This window comes from Protopterus annectens, chromosome 2.part2, assembly GCF_019279795.1.
Source record: "Protopterus annectens isolate FY-2018-M chromosome 2.part2, PAN1.0, whole genome shotgun sequence".
In the NCBI taxonomy this organism is placed as follows: Eukaryota; Metazoa; Chordata; order Ceratodontiformes; family Protopteridae; genus Protopterus; species Protopterus annectens.
Window position 1 is genome coordinate 130,078,342 of NC_056730.1, and position 19,544 is coordinate 130,097,885.

A 19,544-nucleotide genomic window follows, 5' to 3' on the forward strand; every position below is an offset into this window, starting at 1 on the left:
AAGTGAAATTATTTACACACTGCTGTGGAAGAATTACATACATTTCTATATCTATTCCCATATATTCCCAGAAGCTTCTACGTTTTCAAGTGTATAATGCATTAAGTTGGTGTATCCATAGCATGTAACTTAATTAGTTTACTGCACTAGAAAAAATATATGATACAATTTTGTAGTAAAATGTTTGCATAGGTCTTGAAACGTACCTAGTAAAGGGATTCTTGACTCACTTTAACACTATATTTTCATGTTTTATATTCTCCTTTTATGTAACTAACACCTCATTGTATTTATGTTAGAAAAGTTTATCTTCTAAGCATACCCTGCAATAACAAAATGTGTCTTGAATATTAAACTTACACTGTAAGTTAAATTTTGGATCACGAAATATCTGATATAAATACACTCTGTTACTCTAAGACATCAGCATCATATCTATTGTTATTCATTTATAATACTATTGAAAGAGGAAATTTTATGCAAATGCCCCCATGAAATGCATATTTTACATTTATCTCCTCATTTTATTTTAAAACTGTTTTTCTAATCAATTATGGATGATAACAAAACATTTTGATCTGTAGCAAGCCCATAGTAATCTTTCATAGAATACTGTTCTGTACTTCTAATTTCATCTACAGCCCTATGAGTAATTGTTGCAGAATGTGTTACTCTGTATTTAGAGCAAGTCAAACCATATACCACAACATTACTTTTTATTAAGCAGTATCACTCTGTAAATAAAAAATGCTCTGAATGCAGTGACCTCAAATTGTTTTTCATTTAGGACTTCACTTAACTATGTTGATCAGTTGGTGCCCGCGATAAGATTTAGGGTTACCATCTGCACTCCATAACTACATAGTGTTGGTGACAGTTACCATTCACATAGATAACTTCTTGAGAAACTATATATTAATGGCTTCGACTTTGTGTGCATTAGATTGAAACAAAACCTGCTCACAGAGCAGCAGTAATTCTGTTCCAGTTGTTTTGTGATGAAATAAGCAAATATTATACACAAACCAGACTTTAGCAATTAATTGTATTCTTAAATGTTGAATAATACCAAATCACTGCATGCAACACTAAACCCATTTAGTGGAATCAAAAAAAGTAAATCACTGGAACAGGCTCTCTCCTGGACCCTGCAGGATGGCAAGAATTGTTCTCGTAGCATTTTACATGTCAACTAAACTGGAGTTTGCTAAATTTAGTCAACAAATCCCTCATCAGTCAACTGCTGCACTATACCCTAACAAACATATGTTATTATTTTTTTCAGAGAGCATTTTTATTTCATGATAAAGTTGTAAAGCTTAGATGCGGAAATATTTTTCAGCATGAATATAATTTTGGGTGTTATGTGAACGAAGAATAAGTTCACTAATATTATTAGATAATTTTAAAAACACTGAAGAAAATATAATGTAACATTTGAATTGTATGCATCTAGTATGTATTATGAGGTGCAGTATAAAGATGATCTACCCATTTTATTATTTACAAGAGAAGAAAAGATGCTTATTAATAAATCAAAAGAAATAAGTGGTCATGTTTTAGTAGACAGTGTACCAGTGGTATAGTTTTGATGAGCTTTGTTTCAAATATGTACCTTATGCTATCCAAGGAGCTCAAATGATATCAAAATACTGTTTTATTGAAAAGATTTTGATGCAGAAAATCTATTAAAATAAATAAATAAATGATTTTAATCAGTAAAATGATGTCAAGGCATGTTTGGCTGTAAAGACACATTTTATGAATATGACAGAATGAAGTGCTGGAAGCACACCAGAATGACATTATTATGTCTTAACATCCCTAAAATGCTTTAGAGATGCATGCACTTTTTGTAGACACATATTGCAGTAACAAACAAATAAAATATATGCATTTAACCTGGAAGCTAATTGTACTGCATGGAGTGCCCAAAATCAGAAAAAACATAAACTGCTACACACTTCCATAGCACAAGACTTGATCATAACAGTGCTTTCAAAGTTGTGTCACAAATCTTATACAACCTCTAAATGCTGTTACAGTTGGTTGTAAGGGAAGGGGCTTTCCTTCATTCTCAACAGTCCCTGAATATCTTTCCTCCTATGTCCACATAAATGTATAGACATCAGTCTGAAAGTAACTTATTTAAATTAGGGTAGTATTTAAAATCTGTCCGATTTCTTTTCTTACTTTATGCCTATGCGACAACACTTGCTAAGTGCTTTACTGGTTTTCAAAGCCAGTAAAAGACTTCAGTTTTTTAACAGGTAGTACAGAGAGAAGATAAGACTCCTTGTACTACAAAGATGATCGGGTCTCAAAGATCATAACCCACTATTATGCGTATTCGACATGAATGCTAAGATTCACCTTTCCAGTGAATTTCTTGGTATCCATGTCGCAAACACATAATAACGAGGTTACAATTGGAGACCTGCTCTTAACCGACTGTGCTCTAAATGTACAGTTATATCTATGTATTAACTCTAACAAAATGAAGTGGAGAATATGTGAGCACTTTTATGTCATAAATATAATAAATTAGAAAATGCTCCATATAAGGATGTATTTAATATCTTAGCACTTCATCAGGTTTTATGTATTATCAGGCAATAGCAGATGCAAATATGTAGAATCAGTCGTTGAATACAAAGAATATTAATAGCAGTCACTGCTAAATGCTTTGATCACCTACTTTCAATAAATCCATGAGTATTAAATTTGTATTGACAAAAGAAGTCTCAGATATTAAAGGTTACTCATGGTTTTCTGTCTGCTGGTATCGCTAAATAAAGAGTATTTCCCAACTGGATTTTTATCCATTGAGAATTCTTGAAATATTTAGAAAGCATGTATGTTTGTAGATTTTTTATAGCTTGAAGAAGTTAGTTGATGATATCACCTTATTTACATGATTAAAATAAATTGGAGCAATTTATGTTTGATATTAGTTTTTCCTCAGAATTCAGGTTCATCAAATCTTTAGTGCTAATTTGTGCTTCTTGCTGTCCAGTGTCAATCTTCCCTCCATTTAAAATGTTATCCATATTTCTTCCAAGAAAATTTCTATTGTATATTTACAAATTTTTACATTGTGTATTTTAGACCCCCCATCTATTACTTGTAAATCATTCCAGCCACTCAGTTTCATTGCATTAAAACCTGACTATTTTACATACTTCAACAATTTATTGTAGCTTGATTATTTATATCAATCATTGCATATATATGTATTTGAAATGTTGCGAAATATATGGGAATGCCTATAAGTCATTATCAGATATATGTCATGGAGACTGTACTTCTTGCAATTTATTTATCTATTTATATTTTTGCCTGCGTGACTGATCATTGGCAGAAAGTGTTTTGTTTTTTAATTATTATTTAGTTTAGTTTTGTTACCCAGCTAGGGCCTGGGCCAAAAGGCATTAACATGTTAAAATGATGCATTAGTAGAGAAGACATATTGTTACAAATACATTGAGCAGATAGCTTGACTGGTAAAGGTACTCGGAGAATACAATTAAGTATTATTAGGTATCAGTTTACATAGAGTAGGAAGTAGTCTTATAGCTGAATGTATTCTGGTTCACTGTTATGCATGCATTATGGATACAATTGAGAAAAGGTTTAATATTTGAGACAGACATTGTATATATACCCAGTTATACATTGGAGATACATACAGCATAACTTTTGCACATATGATATAGATTAGAATGCAGTTTGGTACAGCAAAGTATTTAGAGCAGTTTTAATAATGAAACATTGCGTGTAGATTTCTCTTTCATCTCTGTACTCTGCATGTAGCTGGACCAGTCTTCCCACTGACTATAAAATAACTTTCATGACTATTTGACTTTCAAAAGACTAAAATAAATGACTTTGTATATAAAGTAAATAAATGCATACATAGATATATCCCACAACTCTTACTCTACAGTTCATGAACTTTAGTACTGTCCATACGTATCTCTGAGCATATGTAGCTGGTATTACTTATTTATATGGTATGGGAGTTATTTGACTCAGTGCTGCAACGTTATGGCCACTTTTTTATTTTAATTTTCAACCCTTAGTAAACAGATGATGATGGATGTATAGAAAGATCATTTTCAGTGATGAAACTGAGGCAGTGTGGCACTTAAGTAAATTGCTAAGAGTCATGTAATATAATGGTGTTAGCAGGGGTATCAAACTTAGCTCTTCTGGGTATATTAGGGCTTCTTACAGCTCATTAATTACTCAAGCCATTCTGTCAGTCACATACATTTGAGCCTGACATCAACTGAGCAGCTGCAGAAGTAGAGGGCTTTTTTTTTCAGCTTTGCATCCATTTGTGCCATAAATATTTTATTATTTCTGCTAGGCTGAGATGTAAGAAATACTGGATTCAGCCAAACAAGGAAAGTACTTAAAACACGATGGTTTGGCATGCAAAGGAACATTTTTTTATTCATTTTCTGTTCCATGTCCCTTCAGTATGAGTAAATACTTTGGGCAAATTATTTGTAGACACTGTAGGCTAATCCGTGTGCCTTAGATGAGACAGTGATGGATTCTGTTTATGTTAGCAGTACTTCCGAAAATTGCAGAATTGTACTTTACATCTGTGATGATTATTCAGCAGTCACAAGTGAGAACAAAGGTGAAAGAAGAATTGGATTAATAGTAATTAAAGTTTGTCTGGCATTTTGTAAGATTTGTGCCTGAAAGTGTACAGTTATAACCAAAACTGAAAATGTATGTGACTGTTATCCAATGAATGAGATAGTGGTTGATTCTTTCTATCAATGTCTATTTATTTCAGTTTGCATATTATTCTCCGTGGAATGTACTTTTTATTTCTTTCTTTCTTTTTTAGGTTGTGGAAAAAAATAGCACAAAGATTTTTATTCTAAAGATTAGGTAAAAATAATCTTTGCTGCAAAAACACTTCTGTTTAATAATAATGCTGACAATTATTGTGACTAGTCTCATTTTAGAAATACAAATGCTAGTAACTGTTTATTATCTCCAGGATATCTTGTATAAGATGACAATGTCTGCAGTGATTTCCTGTTTGGATTGCTGACATTGTAGTTGATTTAAATGGCAATTAAAACCAATTTTCAATGTGGCATGTCTGTTTACCTCAAATGCATTGTGACGTATAAACAGCATTCATAAGCCAGATACTGATATGATTTAATTTGGGAACATTAGCATGATGTTCTGATCTCATGAAGTGTGAGCTAGAGTTGCCTCGTATCTGCTATTCACATAAGCAGCAATGAACTGCTGTGTAGTTAAAAAGGAGCCTGCTTTGTGGCCCTTGGTAGACTTCTTGAAGTTTAATATAAGGTCACACTCAGATTCCATTCCATAAGGATTTTGACTGGAGGTGACTCAGAATGGCAACAAACTTTGGGAACCAGTAAACACTGTGGAGGAAAGAAGGTAAAAGACCAATATGAGAAGGCTTACTTTTGATATATTATATGACACTACATGATGTATCTTTGGGCATTTATGTCAAAGTAACATTACAAAGAGTGTTTGACAGTTTGTGATAGATTAACCCTTGCAAATCATGTATATAATCTTATCTAAGGCATTTAACTCTTTGCTTCATAGTAAGATTTTAAACATGATGAATTCTGTTTAAATCATTGAATGGGCTAAAAAAAGCTATCGAAAAAAGGCATTGAGTTAAGATAGGGATCAAATTATTAGTAAAAAAAAACATAGTTGAAGTCAATGTCCGCTGAGGCTGTATTTTGGGACTTTGTTTGTTCACCATATTTATTTCCTTATTTTCTATGAGTAATGGGAAAAGGGAAATATGCTGACAGTCCTAAAACTGTCTTCAGAATAAGAAATTGACAAAACAATGATATTTCGTAAAGCTTTTTAGATATTGTGTTTTAATACCAAAAATGTGTGAGGACAAGAGTAAATACTCATGCAATATTAATTATGGAATTATTTCTATTCCAGGACTGTTAAGGGTTTAGGTATTGTTATAGATATTCATTTAAGGATTGTCGCTCAGGTTACTTCTGTCCTTAGTAAATGCTATCGTATAAGGAAGGGTATTCTTTAGACTGTCAGCACTAGAGATGAAGTGTCCTGAACCCATTATACAGTTTTCCTATTAGGCCCCAGATGAAGTTGACAGACCAATCTGTTTACCAGCATTAAAAAAAGTTGTAAAAATATAGAAATCATAGACCTGACAGATGACTAAGGTTTTGCCAGCTTAACTATGTAGACTGGGTAAGAGCCATGAAATTTATGTATCATACAAACAATTAAGAGATGACATTTTTTTTTTTATTTATTAACGTTATAACAATGAACTTTTGTCATCATAAACTGTGTTCTCTTTTACCCTTCACTCTAGAAACACCAGTAGTAAGAAAATACACTCATGTAGGTAAACTTACCATAACAGAAAATGTTCTAATAGAGCACTGTTGAGGCAGAGTAAGGTATATGGGACATCTTGCAAAGGAGTGGACCAGCCAGGCAGCTTCCAGATCTTTAGGGCAACTTCCACACACCCTAGCCACTGCACGGCTTGAGGAGAGTAATATAAAGCCAGTCGCTACGATGCTGAATCTTTAGAGCTTTCTCGCCTCAACAAAGGGAGGCCAGAGCCCTGTCAGATAGGAATGATAATAGTAATAATAATAATAATAATAATAATAATAGTAATAATAATAATAATAGTAATAATAATAATAATAATAATAATAATAATAATAGTAATAATAATAATAATAATAATAATAATAATAATAATAATTCAACACTCTGGCATAAGAATGCAAAAAAGAGGGGGATGGAAGGTAAGGCTACTGCAACAGTAATATATCTGAATATCTACTTTTATGGTAAGTTTATTTACACAGCTGTACTATGTTCATCATTGGATCACTGTTGGAGTAGCCTAGCCTATATGGCATGAATAGCAGAGCTTATAAAGAAGGGAATGAAGGAGGAAGAAGGATGGGAATTCAGGAGTGCATGTCGAGTAGTCTTAGCAATTCCGTTGTGAACCTAGAAAAATAATCTAGCTTGTAGAACTTGATAAAGGGATAAAGGTGTGTACAGGTGACAAGGTGCTGTCAAGAATCCAGTTTGTAATAGCTGATTAAAGTGTGAGCAAATGAACAAGATATTGCCTCTAGTATGTTTCAATAGTGGGTCCTGACTTTGCTCAGAATTGTTTTGTTATGATGAGAATAACAAAAAGCAATACCATGAGGCAGCCATTTATAAATTGTCAGTTTTGACACTAATTGTCCATTTTTATTATCTTCACAGGACAAACAGGTGATCATTGGACTGCAGTTGTAGTAGCTGATTTGCCTTTGGATGCTTAGAGTTTGTAAAATTATTTCTCCTTTGTTTTTAGGTTCTGGAAAAGAATCAAGGAGATGAATAGCATAGCTCCATGTAAACTCTGAAACATTTAGGTATAACGAAAGGACTTACTCTCCAAATTGCCCCAGCACAAGAACCTGTAACTCAGACATCCTTCTTGTAGAAGTCAGAACAAAGAGTAATACTGTTTTCTAAAATAAGAAGTTTCAGTTGTCCTTGTGAGCAGATTCAACTGGAAATGGTTTAAGATTTTCCCAGAGCAAAATAAAGATCCCAAGAGGGAACTATTTCTTTTACCTGTAGTCTTTTAGGTAGGCAGATATTTAAATCTTATTTTCAAAATTGTTTCTATTGAGAAAGTGTAAAACGAGGAAATCTAAGAGTAGATGGCCTAGAGATTACTCTTGACAGAAGATAAGACAGTTCAGAGGATAATAGCTTACTCAAATACTGTAAAACCAAGGAGTCTGAGCCTTAAAGGTTTCCAGGTTCTGGTTTGCACCAACTAGAAAATCTTTTCCACTTACCCATATATGAGTTTATAGTAGCAGGTTTATTTCCCTCCTATAACACTTGTTACATATCTTAAAAAAAAAAAAGTGCCTGAAAGGTATTAACATTTTTATCAACCGTGCGGTCTCTTGAAGAAATAGATTTTGTCCTATCAAAAACCCCTGTAGAATCTTGTGGTAATGACCCTAGCCAATTACAAAAGAAGGAAGAGACACTGTTGCCCATGTCAAAAGGTAGTCACCACAATGATCCTTTGGGAGACGTTCTGTATTTCTAGAAGAACCCGTGTTATCAGTGGAAAGAGTTGAAAAGCATATAGGCATATTCCCATTCATAGGAATAAAAAAGCATCTGTCTTTTAGGCCTGTGAGCAAGGAGTGCTGGAGCAGAATTTCTTTAACTGTCTATTGTGGCTGGAGGCAAACAGATCTATGTAAGGAGTTCCCCACAGGTAGGACAATTCCTGGAAGACCCCTAGGTGCAATCTCCATTTGTGAAGATCTGTCTTGGGCCTGCGGATTCTAACCTACCTTAGCTATTGTGCAAAGGGGGCAGGACCTGGTTCCCCCTATATGTTTGCATACCGCATCAGTATGTTATAGTGTATGATTAGCAACAGAAAGGCAGGAGTCCAAAGATGGCTCAAATACCTAAAAACAGTGATTAGAGCCATCTTTTCTTTAACATTTATGTAGTGTTAAATTTTCTTGCTAGTTCCACAGGTCCTCAACATTCACATCCAAGCACACATCTTCTCAAACAAAATCTGATGCACTCAGGGCAAGACTTTTTTAATTTAAACCAGAGACCCTTGACCATGTGAGAAATAGTCTGCAAAAATAAGGCAGCTGGCTAAATATAGAAAAATGTGAATCCCCTTTTCTGTCCTTCAGATAAGATGTTAAATGGAGGTCCCTTCTGCCTGAGTTGGTAGTAGCTCAAGTGGATTTAAAACCCCCCTTTATAAAATGGAGTAGTGGTGCTTTAATAACATTTACATTCATTTTATGTATAAAAAAACCTTTTAAATCAATTATTAACACACTAATTATTTACAAGTTTAGCAACACAAAAGAATTTATAGAAAGCGTTCTAATTCTTTAATTTTTTTTTCTATTTACCTTCTACACCCCCTCCTCGTTCTTCCACAGTCATCTTTTTATTTCAGCCAGTACATCATCCTCTTCCATTTTCTTGTCATACAACAATATCTCACATCTTTTTTCCATAGCATTGTGTGTGTGTGTGTGTGTGTGTGTGTGTGTGTGTGTGTGTGTGTGTGTGTGTGTGTGTGTGTGTATGTGTGTGTGAAAAATCAGTACATCTTGTAATAGACATGGCTTTTCAGAGGACAGTGGCAGGGGCAGAATGTTTGCGTGTGTGTGTGTCTGTGTGTGTGTGTGTGTGTGTGTGTGTGTGTGTGTGTGTGTGTGTGTGTGTGTGTGTGTGTGTGTGTGTGTGTGTGTGTGTAAAAGTAGTAACACTGATGTTTATCTCTGGGCGCACACAGTATTGCCAGGCACACATGAACAACTTTCATGTGAGGAAGAAAAAACAAAAAAAAAACAAAAAAAACCCAAAGCAAACATACCCCAAAAAGATCAATTTCAAGCATTTGCTCACTGCAGTCCATTGTGCAGCTGTGATTATTAACAACTTGTATAGACACAAGCACCCAAAAACCAAATTTTCTTTTTAAAACCACATCTGAAACTGTACCAGTAACTCGGTGATTGTAAAGCAACTCATATGTATATTGAATATCATAGAGCAGCTAGTTTGCATGTTGAGGCCCCCTCCTCAAATTTAGTATTATATAGCCTAGTCTAGTCTTTATTCCCAAAGTCCCCTTAGTCAGCCCACTATTAACCCTTCATGCATGACATCCTTTTAGTTTACCCAGTAAAGGACCAGACAATGTGGATATGTACTTTTCCAATTTCTTCGCAGTCAGTTTGGTGGATATGGTTATATTAAGCCAATGTACCAATTGTATTATGTTGACTGACAACTGTTTAATCCTCAAAGAAAGAAATGCAGTATGAGATATATATATATATATATATATATATATATATATATATATATATATATATTTATATAAAATGTCTCTGGAGGCAAAATTCTTGCATACAAACAGTCATAATAATCTCGTTATCAGAGTTATCAGAGCATACCTCTCAACTGTTCAGATTTTCACAGACTATCCAGAGTTTTCCTAATATTTTTGGTGTGCTTCTCATAAAATTTTGGTTTTCTGGCAAATCACTGGCAAATCATTGATGACTGAAGTCAGAAAATAATGATATATATTTGAGTTTCAGACTTCATACTCTTCAGAGAAGGCATTCTAATCATACTCTGCGTTCCCCTCAGTATGCAGTAACTGTTACTAGTAAGATTAATATAACTTCTGGTATTTATTTAATCTATCATTGAACTGTAAAGTACCTCATATATAATGTTGTAAGATGACTTATATAATCCTATATACTCATCCTGCTTAGTATTGTACTTCTTCTAGACTCCTTTTTAGTATTCTAATTTCCTCCTACTTTATTTGTTATACATTTGTATATGATATTTTGTGCTATGTTTGGAGCTTTTCTCCCAGGGCCTCTACTGAAAAAGGAAATATATCCAGTTAGACTAGCCCGGTTAACAAATGTAAAATAAATAAAAATAAATAAATAATGCAAAATTTGTTAGTCTATCAACTTTCTATTTTTAAGAGTAATATTTAAAAATTGTCCCTATTCTTGGTCCTTTGGCACCCAATATATATGGCGTTGTCTAGATTTCTCGATCATAGAGATTGAGAGGTATCAGAAACACAGACGCTATACCCACTACACATAATATGCACCCCACACTTAGACCTACATATGCTGATGCACTTAAATGCAATCTTCCCAAACTCCAAAGTCCTCCCAGACATTCCATCTGTAAAAAGTACCCTCAACAAACCCTAAACCACTCAACAAAAATAACACCTAACCCTGCACATACAGCCACGAAGTGAAGTCTCAACTACCATTCCTATGAGGCAAGCTAATACAATAGCCAAGACTCTCATTGTAGGTCTCCATTATATAACATATTGACATCCCACTCACCAGGCTGAACATGTAGAAAATAGTATCAATTGCCCGTCAAGAACGAGGATCAAGAAGGTCTGTATGCACTCAAGTCATTGCACCACAGGTACCATTATAATTCAGTCATAGTCCATGCAGGTGTAAATGACCTGAGAAGTATGAAGAGACAAATTATAGTGCTCTTGGACTATGTGTCACAAGGTGGTATGTATCTATCATTGAGCTGCATTCTACCTTCACCAGGGATGGTGCTGCAGTATGAACTGAAGATGGCTGACTTTAATAATTGGCTTATTTCTTGGTGTTCTTCTAACGGTATACAATATTTCTCAGTGTGGGAAGACATGGTTAACAAACTGTGTTGCTTGTCAAGGATTTTTTGCACCTGACCCATCTAGGCTTTCATATTTTGGCCAAAACATTATCCTCCTCCATAGAGCCTTTTTAGGCAATGCCAAATTGACAAACCTTCCAACATAGCAAAATCTACACAAGGATATCTAAAGGTATTACTGTTCAATGCCAGGGGTCTATACAATAAACTCCGCTCCCTCCAAGCTCTCCTTACCTTGGAGAATGTGGACATCTGTGCAGTTACTTAGACATATTTTAAAGATGCAGAGGGTACCTTGTCAGTGCAAGGCTTCAGTACCTTCCCACATTTAAACAAACAACTGCACAGACAAGGACTAAAAATGGAGGTATCTCACTCTACATAAATAAAAAACATAACTCTGGGTTGGTTAGAAAGGATGACACAATGGAGTCCCTCCAAAGTCCCAGACCATATCCTGGTAAACTATAGGACACCTTCTATGTCCCATGAAACCCAGAGCTCATACTTAGTCCTACTGGAAACACTTATCATTCAATCAAATACCATACTCATGGGGGACTTTAATTACCTCTCTATAAACTGAGAATCCTACATGACCAAAAACCAAGAAAGGACCAGCATGGAGGTAAACCACTGGAATGCAACAGTACTCCAAACAAGCAACAAAAGCAATTCCAAATAACTGACACAGAGTCAGTAAGGCAAAGTTTTGGTCTGTGATGTTTTGGAATGTATAAGAGAGTCATTGATTTTAACATTGCCTTACACACTGAGGAAGGGGTTCTTCCCAAAAGCTTTGTAGATTCAAAATAAACTTGCTTCACTTGTGGATTTTTACATGCTTGCTTTACTGACTCTATGTATCTGTTATTTGGAATTGCTTTTAATCCTACATGACCCCAGATTTGCAGACATAGAGATGAATAGACGTTGTATTCACGAACACCCTGGACCAGTTAGTCCATATGCCTACTAGAGATACAACCATACTTGCCCTGGTACCCATAAATATGGGAGAACACTGCCCTTATTTATCCTTTGAAATAAAAATCAATTCTGTAAGCATAGCAAACCCTGTAATAGTTAGACACTACTCCAAGGCAAACTATCTTTTATTAAGTGATAACCTATCAATATTTCAAGCCCCTCTGGACTCAGATAATACAGCAGTCTATGCAAAATTATTCACAGAAGCTCTGTTCAGCCATGTCAATGATTGCATAGAGGCTGCTGTGCCTACCATAAGTAAGCCCAAAACTAACTAAAAAACAAACCACTGTGGTGGAATTCAAATTTACAGAGGTTGTACAGCAAAAGAAAACAAATCATAGTTAAAAGGAGGAAGTGTAACACCAAAGAAGATAAAAACTCTCTCATCAAACCAAATGGACAGCTAAGAGGAATAATTAAGTCAAACAAAGGAAATTTGGATGTAAAAATAATATCTCAGGCCAAGGACAACCATGTGGCCTTTTTTTTGGCTATGTCTGAAACCTCAAAGGCAGCACACAGTAGTGTGTTTAACTATTAGTAAATAAAGCCACATTTACAGAACTGGGAGATATAGCAAATCATTGGGTTGACAAATTCAGATTAAACCTTGCCCCAAACCTCAAACACAGCTGCCCCCCAAGGAAATTCCATCTAAAATAATCCCTCCAGCTATCAGTAGGTAGCAAGTCTTGGAAGCACTATCTAAGGCCAAGAATAGACGTTGGATGGTAATATCCCAGAATGCTGCCAAAGTAGCCTGATATATGACCTGTCAGGACCACTGGTGTCACTGTTTAGCCATAGCCTCCACATATACTTCATGCCACATGAATAGATGACTGTGACGACCATCCCTGTGCACAGTGGTGGGCCATCAATGGATCCCAGAAACTACAGACCAATTAGTCTGACTTGTCTCATATGTAAAGCCTTGGAAAGAATTATATATGGAAATGATTAATAATGACATAGGAAACCTTCAGACACTAGGCTCAACTATGTTTTGTTTTGTTAAAGCTGGGTCATACCTACAAAACCTGGTCAACTTCTTTGAGAAGGTCACCAAGGCAAAGGATAAAGACAAAATTGTGTATACTGCCTATCTTCACCTAGCTAAGGTATTTGTTAAAATACTCCACTAGGATACTGTAAACAAACTTATGGAATTAGGCATAAACCCCTACGTAGGTCATAGGACAGCCAGACATAACCCAGGAAGTTAGGACTGGAGAGACCACTTACAAAAAAGGCCAGCATACCTCTCAACCTTTTAGCATAAGAAATATGGACAAAGCCAAAAAAATGGGGGTGGAGTCAAAGGCCCCAAAATAGGGACAAATGTTGAATATCGCTGTTATAAGTTTAGAAAGTTCCTAGAATAAAAGCTTTTACATTATCAAACATTTCTTGAAGGATATGAAGACTGAAATTCAAATATTTGTCATTCTTTAGTGAATTCATTTCTCATTGATTTGACAGAAAACCACAAATTTTATAAAAAACAGACCAAACATATGAGGCAAAAATCTTCACATTCTGTCAAAATCAAAACAGTTGAGAGGTATGGAGGTTAGTCACCAGTGGTGTACCGCAGGTTTTGGTGCTAATTCTGCTCCTGTTTGCATCTATTTTTGGAAGTGAAGACATAATGTCCAGGGCCTCTGGATTACCAAGTTTGCATACAAATCGTAGAATCCCCCCAAGATGCTAACATCTTACAGAAAGTCTAACACAGACTGATGACTGGTGCCAAAGCCACAGCATTAAACTTAATGCCATGAAATGCATAATAATACCTTTGGGGGAATCAGACACCCAGGAAAACTACCTTATTGATAAAATACCTCTGAAAGCAGAGACAGTAGTCAGAGATTTGGCGAATCATGCAGATAGTAACCTGGTTTTCGACCAACATGTGTCTAATGCTGTTGGAAAATCATTCTATGTCACTGAAATAGTAACTAAGGGCATAGCATCTAGGTCCAGGGAAGTCACCATGTCACTGTACTCAGGCATCATCAGACCCATCTTTGAGTAAAATGCCCCTTTCTGTATGCAACTGACTAAGCACATGCAACAACTGGAACATCCACAGAGGTGCCTTACAAAAAGAATACATGATATAAACACAATGCCTTATGTGGATCACTTCAAAGGCCTATCTCTGTACTCTGAGTCCTACAGGCTGTTGAGAGGCGGTTTATGTCTGGCATACAAGGCATCCTTAGATCCATCTCTGATGGACATTTTGCATATTTACAAAATGAACAGCACCAAAATTCCTATATCTAAGGATTTAAACTATGTCTGTGACCCAAATAGGACATGTTGGAGGGGCAGGTACATATCTCAGAGAATCCCCATTCTCTGGAATAGGATTCCCATACATGTGAAGCAGAGCCCTTCCCTAACCCTATTCAAGCAGAGCCTGCATCAGTGAATGGGAAAATGGAAGTTCAACCCTGGTCTGATGCCTGTCTGTGCTGGATAGTAGCAGTTGTTAAATCATGCCCTAACTAACAAACTCACCTTAGAATAACCTCTAAGACACAGTAACTTGTGGGATACATTTGGGTTGCATGGCTAGACATATATGAACCTAGAAGTTGTTAGCCTGGTGTACACGTATGAAGCCATAAATTTACAAGCCATTATCTTTCAAAAATAAGACATAAAATGCATCACAGAACAGCCAAGACACAGAGTGTCTGGCATCTTGGTGGCCCCCAAAGCTTTAGGCAATATAAGTGGATTTTGACATAAGCTTAGTAGAGGCTTCTGGCCTGAAATCCATCCAGTCTAAAACCAAACTTGTTCAGAGGTGTTTAAAGATGATCGCTGTAGATTGTGTGTGTGTGTGTGTGTGTGTGTGTGTGTGTGTGTGTGTGTGTGTGTGTGTGTGTGTGTGTGTGTGTGTGTGTGTGTGTGTGTCTGTGTGTGTGGGGGGGGGGTAGTGTGGTCATTATTTCTTTAACTTTCCTAAGAAACATCAGAGGTGATAAAAGATTCTTGGTATAGCTAATGTTACTGATGAGGACAGTGTGATCATCATTACTTTAACTTTCCTCAGAAGTGTGCACAGAAGGTCACTATAGCTTGTTTAGGGGCAGTGTGCTGTTTAGGAGCAGCAGGTTGGAATCCATGACTTGTGATCATTATTTTTTTACCTTTTTCTTAGTCAAACATCAGATGCATACACAGGTGGACATCTTGTGGGGGTTGGGATAAAGTGGTTTGCTATTTACATACATGTAACAGCAGCAGGTTGAAATCTATTACTGTGATGTGGAGGTTCTGTTTTCATCCTAGTCTTATATTAGAGTAGTTAAAGAAGGTGGCTGTCATTTGGAAGTTATTAGAGAGGAGGCTTGCTGTATATATGTTTGACAACTACTTGAAATATATGGCTATGCCCGTCTATGCCCATTTGTGTATTGAATTTCATCCCAATCTGGGATTACTAGAAAGTGCCTATCTTTTTTATTGTGGGGGAAAGGAAGTCAGGCAATATACTAAGGTATGATTTATGGGATTCATGTTGATCTATTAAACAACTCCTTCTCTGACCAGAATAACTTTTGGAAAACCTCAGATATATATTTTTTGCACCCCCCCCAAACAAATACATATATACCTACCACAAATTCATACAACATTGGATAAAAATGAAAAGTGACTGCTGCTGAAAGTTGTTTTACCCAAATTCCATTGCTGGTAACAGTTGTTTTGATAAAATTACTTCAAACTACTAACATTCAATGAAAGAGTTCTCAGTCGATTGACACATTCCTGATTTATGTATCCTCAAAATATTTGTCTTCTCAATTTACTGTGAACTGTTATGTCAGACACAACTTATTTACTCATTGAAAAAAATATCATGCTGAATTTCTTTTCTTACTCAAGGTTTTTGTTCCAACCATCATTAGATCAAAAGGTTGAAAAGCATAAAGTACAGTTAAGGCTAGCTAAAATACCATTGTGTGGAGCTCGTACCCCTGGATGAATTAAGTTATTTTCTCCACACTTATTACAGTGCAGCTCTGCTGCCAGGAAGGGTGTGTTGAAAGGATAAAGAAAAAAGAAAAGCTAAACAATAACAATGATTTTTTCCTTAGTCATGATGCGCCTAACAGCATCCAGAATCCCATAGTTCCTAGGGTCTAGCAACCCATAGAACGTGAGCTTAATTTATTTCCTTCTCATTTCTTACAGCGCAGTCTTTGTTAGTTAAGTTGTGTTGAAAGGATGAAGGAAAAAGCAGAAGAGTAAGAGAACATTTGAGAAAAGGTAGAATAAAGCAATCTGGGTAGTCTGGGGAGGCAGGATAGTGGGACCCACTGGGACACTGGGGGATGTAGAGCAATCGGCAGTTGGGATTCCCATAGAGACCTTTGCCTAGGATGCCCTTTCACCTGTGGATAGCCTGATTCATGGTAACTTCCCATCTTGTCAAAAGGTAAAGCTGCAGTAGTAAATTTTCTCAATTTGACAGGTATGTACTTGCATAGTTCACCTTTTTTTCACCTTGCATGACTTATCATCCTCAGTGTCAAAACATGCATCTCACAGTTCCTATAGTGGTTGATTTAAGCTAATTGAAACTAGGAACTTATGGGTCATGTAAGAACAAGAAAAGACCAAACATCTTTCCAAATTATATTGACACAAACCTCCATTTTTATATATACCCCAAACAGAAGTAATGTTATGTAGGTGAATTATTTTAAGCTAAGACTATCGTCATATGTTCCTGAATTAATATGACATCTGTTTGGATGTTTAAATATTGTATGGCAAAAATGTGTGATATGTCTTCTCAGTGCATTCTGTTGCCCAGTGCCTCTGACCTGACTGTTTTAGGCTGATTTCCTTTCCTTGACTATGACTTTTCCTTTGAACATTCTTCTGTTTTTTTTTTCTCTGCAAGCTACAGAAAAACACAAAAACAGCAAATCATATTTATAGTAACACCCACTGAAATAATTTTCTTTGACAATTATATTCTTTTTAAATGGATCATTTCCATGAAATGGTGAGGCATACCACCATGACTACAATACTTAATATTTGTGTCCTTTATGATATAAGTGCATGTAGACTGGGTCTATAGCATAACATCAAAGTGTCAAAGCTTTGAATGTTACAACATCGAACCCAAAACCATGAAAGCTGAAAACCTCGAAGACTGGGAACAGCAATTTTTTTTCCCTGGGAAAAAAAATCGCTGTTCCAGTACAAAACGCATAACACACAAACACTACATACTATTTTTAATGTGGGGGGCTTCACCCCCCACACCCCCTACTTAAATATACCAACTCTGAGATCGCAGGAAGGAAGAAAATAGTGAAGCTGCAGAAACGGTCCACCAAATTCTTTCCCTGGGGAAGAATTTGATGTTCCGCAGCTTCAATATTTTCAGTCTTCAATCTTTCAAGTTTGAGGTTTTGGTATTCGAACTTTTCAGTGTTTGATGTTTAGATATATCCTGTAGACTGACTATTTAACTTAAAATACAACCAGATATCATGTCTGCACTTAGACTAACTAATGTGGAATGCAATAATGATACTTTCAGTGCAAGAGGAAAAGGAGCACTTCACATACGCTGGAATAAGACAGTCAGAACAACATGCTTTTTGCCAGTCACCTGTATCATGCCATTCATGTGCAACTGCTTCCTTTCATAAATGCTGGCATTACTTTAAATAAATTTAAGTAGCTGTTCTACTCATTTTTGGTTGCTGGTGGAGACTGGTGCACTGCCCAACTCAAGTGCTCAGTCAGTAACTAGTAAACAGGGTCTCCACAGCTACTACCAGGCCATACTGTTAGCACTAGGATAAGCATATGTAGCATGAGTATAAATAATGGATAGGAACATAAAACTAGGATCAAACAGATATATGGACGAGATTCCAAGAAATCCCATTTTATCCTTGAAGTTCGCGGATTTGTAATCTCGTTATCTCTCTGATTCTCCTTGAAGTTCGCGGATTTGTAATCTCGTTATCTCTCTGATTCTCCTTGAAGTTCGCGGATTTGTAATCTCATTATCTCTCCGATTCCTTCTTTCATTGTTTTTTTCTTGCAGTAGGCTGCTGCTCTGGATCTCCGTGGCAGCAAGACATCTACTATTTCCTTAGGTGGTTTTGGCCATTTTCAATGTCTGAATTTTCCATTCGACTCTTCTATACAGATGAAGGCTGTCTTTGTTTCCCTTCCTACTGGGGTGATTTGCCAAGTCAATGGATCTGTGAGGGGAAAACAAGAAAGGAATCTGAGCCTCATCAGTGCTGCTTGTGTTAGTCATCTCAAGTGCCCTAACTTTCCACTGTCATAGTAAGTAAGATACGCTCTGGTGGATATGGAAAAAGGGACTGTGAGGAAGTGACCCTTACCTTAGTGATGATGTGAATCATTATAGCCCCACCCACAACTAATTTATCAACTGCAGTTCTCCAGCTATATCAGCTGTCATACACATTGGATAATTTGCTGTTTCTTGTAAACTAACACCCTGCTTCATACCGCTCAACCTCTTAGAGCAAGAAATCTGGACAAAGCCATAAATAAAAGTGTGCCAAAGACCCAAAAATAGGGACAATTTTTAAATATTGCTCTTGCAAACTTAGAAAGCTGATAGAATAACAGGTTTTGCATTAGAATGAATTTTCTGAATGGTATGAAGTCTGAAACTCAAGTATCTGTCATTATTTTCTAACTTTAATTGTTAATGATTTTCCCACTAATATGCTAAACACTCACAATTTTATGAAAACAGACCAAAAATATGAGGTAGAAATCTGGGCATTCTGCAAAAATCTGTAGAGTTGAGAGGTATGCCTTACTTCTTTCAGTACAGTATTATATAAGGTATCACATTCTATAACCCTTCTCTGCTTCAGGTTTCATAGATCTCAAGTACTAGTTATATCAGAAGACCCTGAAGACAGTTTATTGTATTGACTGAACAATATCCAGACACTTTAGGATGGCTGGGAAATAATTTTTACTACTTATATTAACTGTGATGCATAATTCCCTTGTAAGTAATCAGCAGTTATTTTAATAAAATTATTCATTCTATTCTAATTCTATTCCCCTAGTGAAACTGTTTATCATGATAATTGTGAAGAAGCTTTACTCTTTCATTTCAGTAGATTATGTTCATTCAGTTTGTGCAGCAACAGTGTTAATACAAGCTACAAATGAAATCATGTAGA

At 35.9% G+C, this 19,544-nt stretch overlaps 1 protein-coding gene across 2 annotated transcripts in view; it reads left to right on the forward strand.

Moving 5' to 3' along the window:
* RAB3C (RAB3C, member RAS oncogene family) overlaps positions 1-19,544 on the forward strand; it is a 1,959,298-nt gene that overhangs the window by 156,430 nt on the left and 1,783,324 nt on the right. The gene's annotated exons all lie outside the window — the stretch shown is intronic.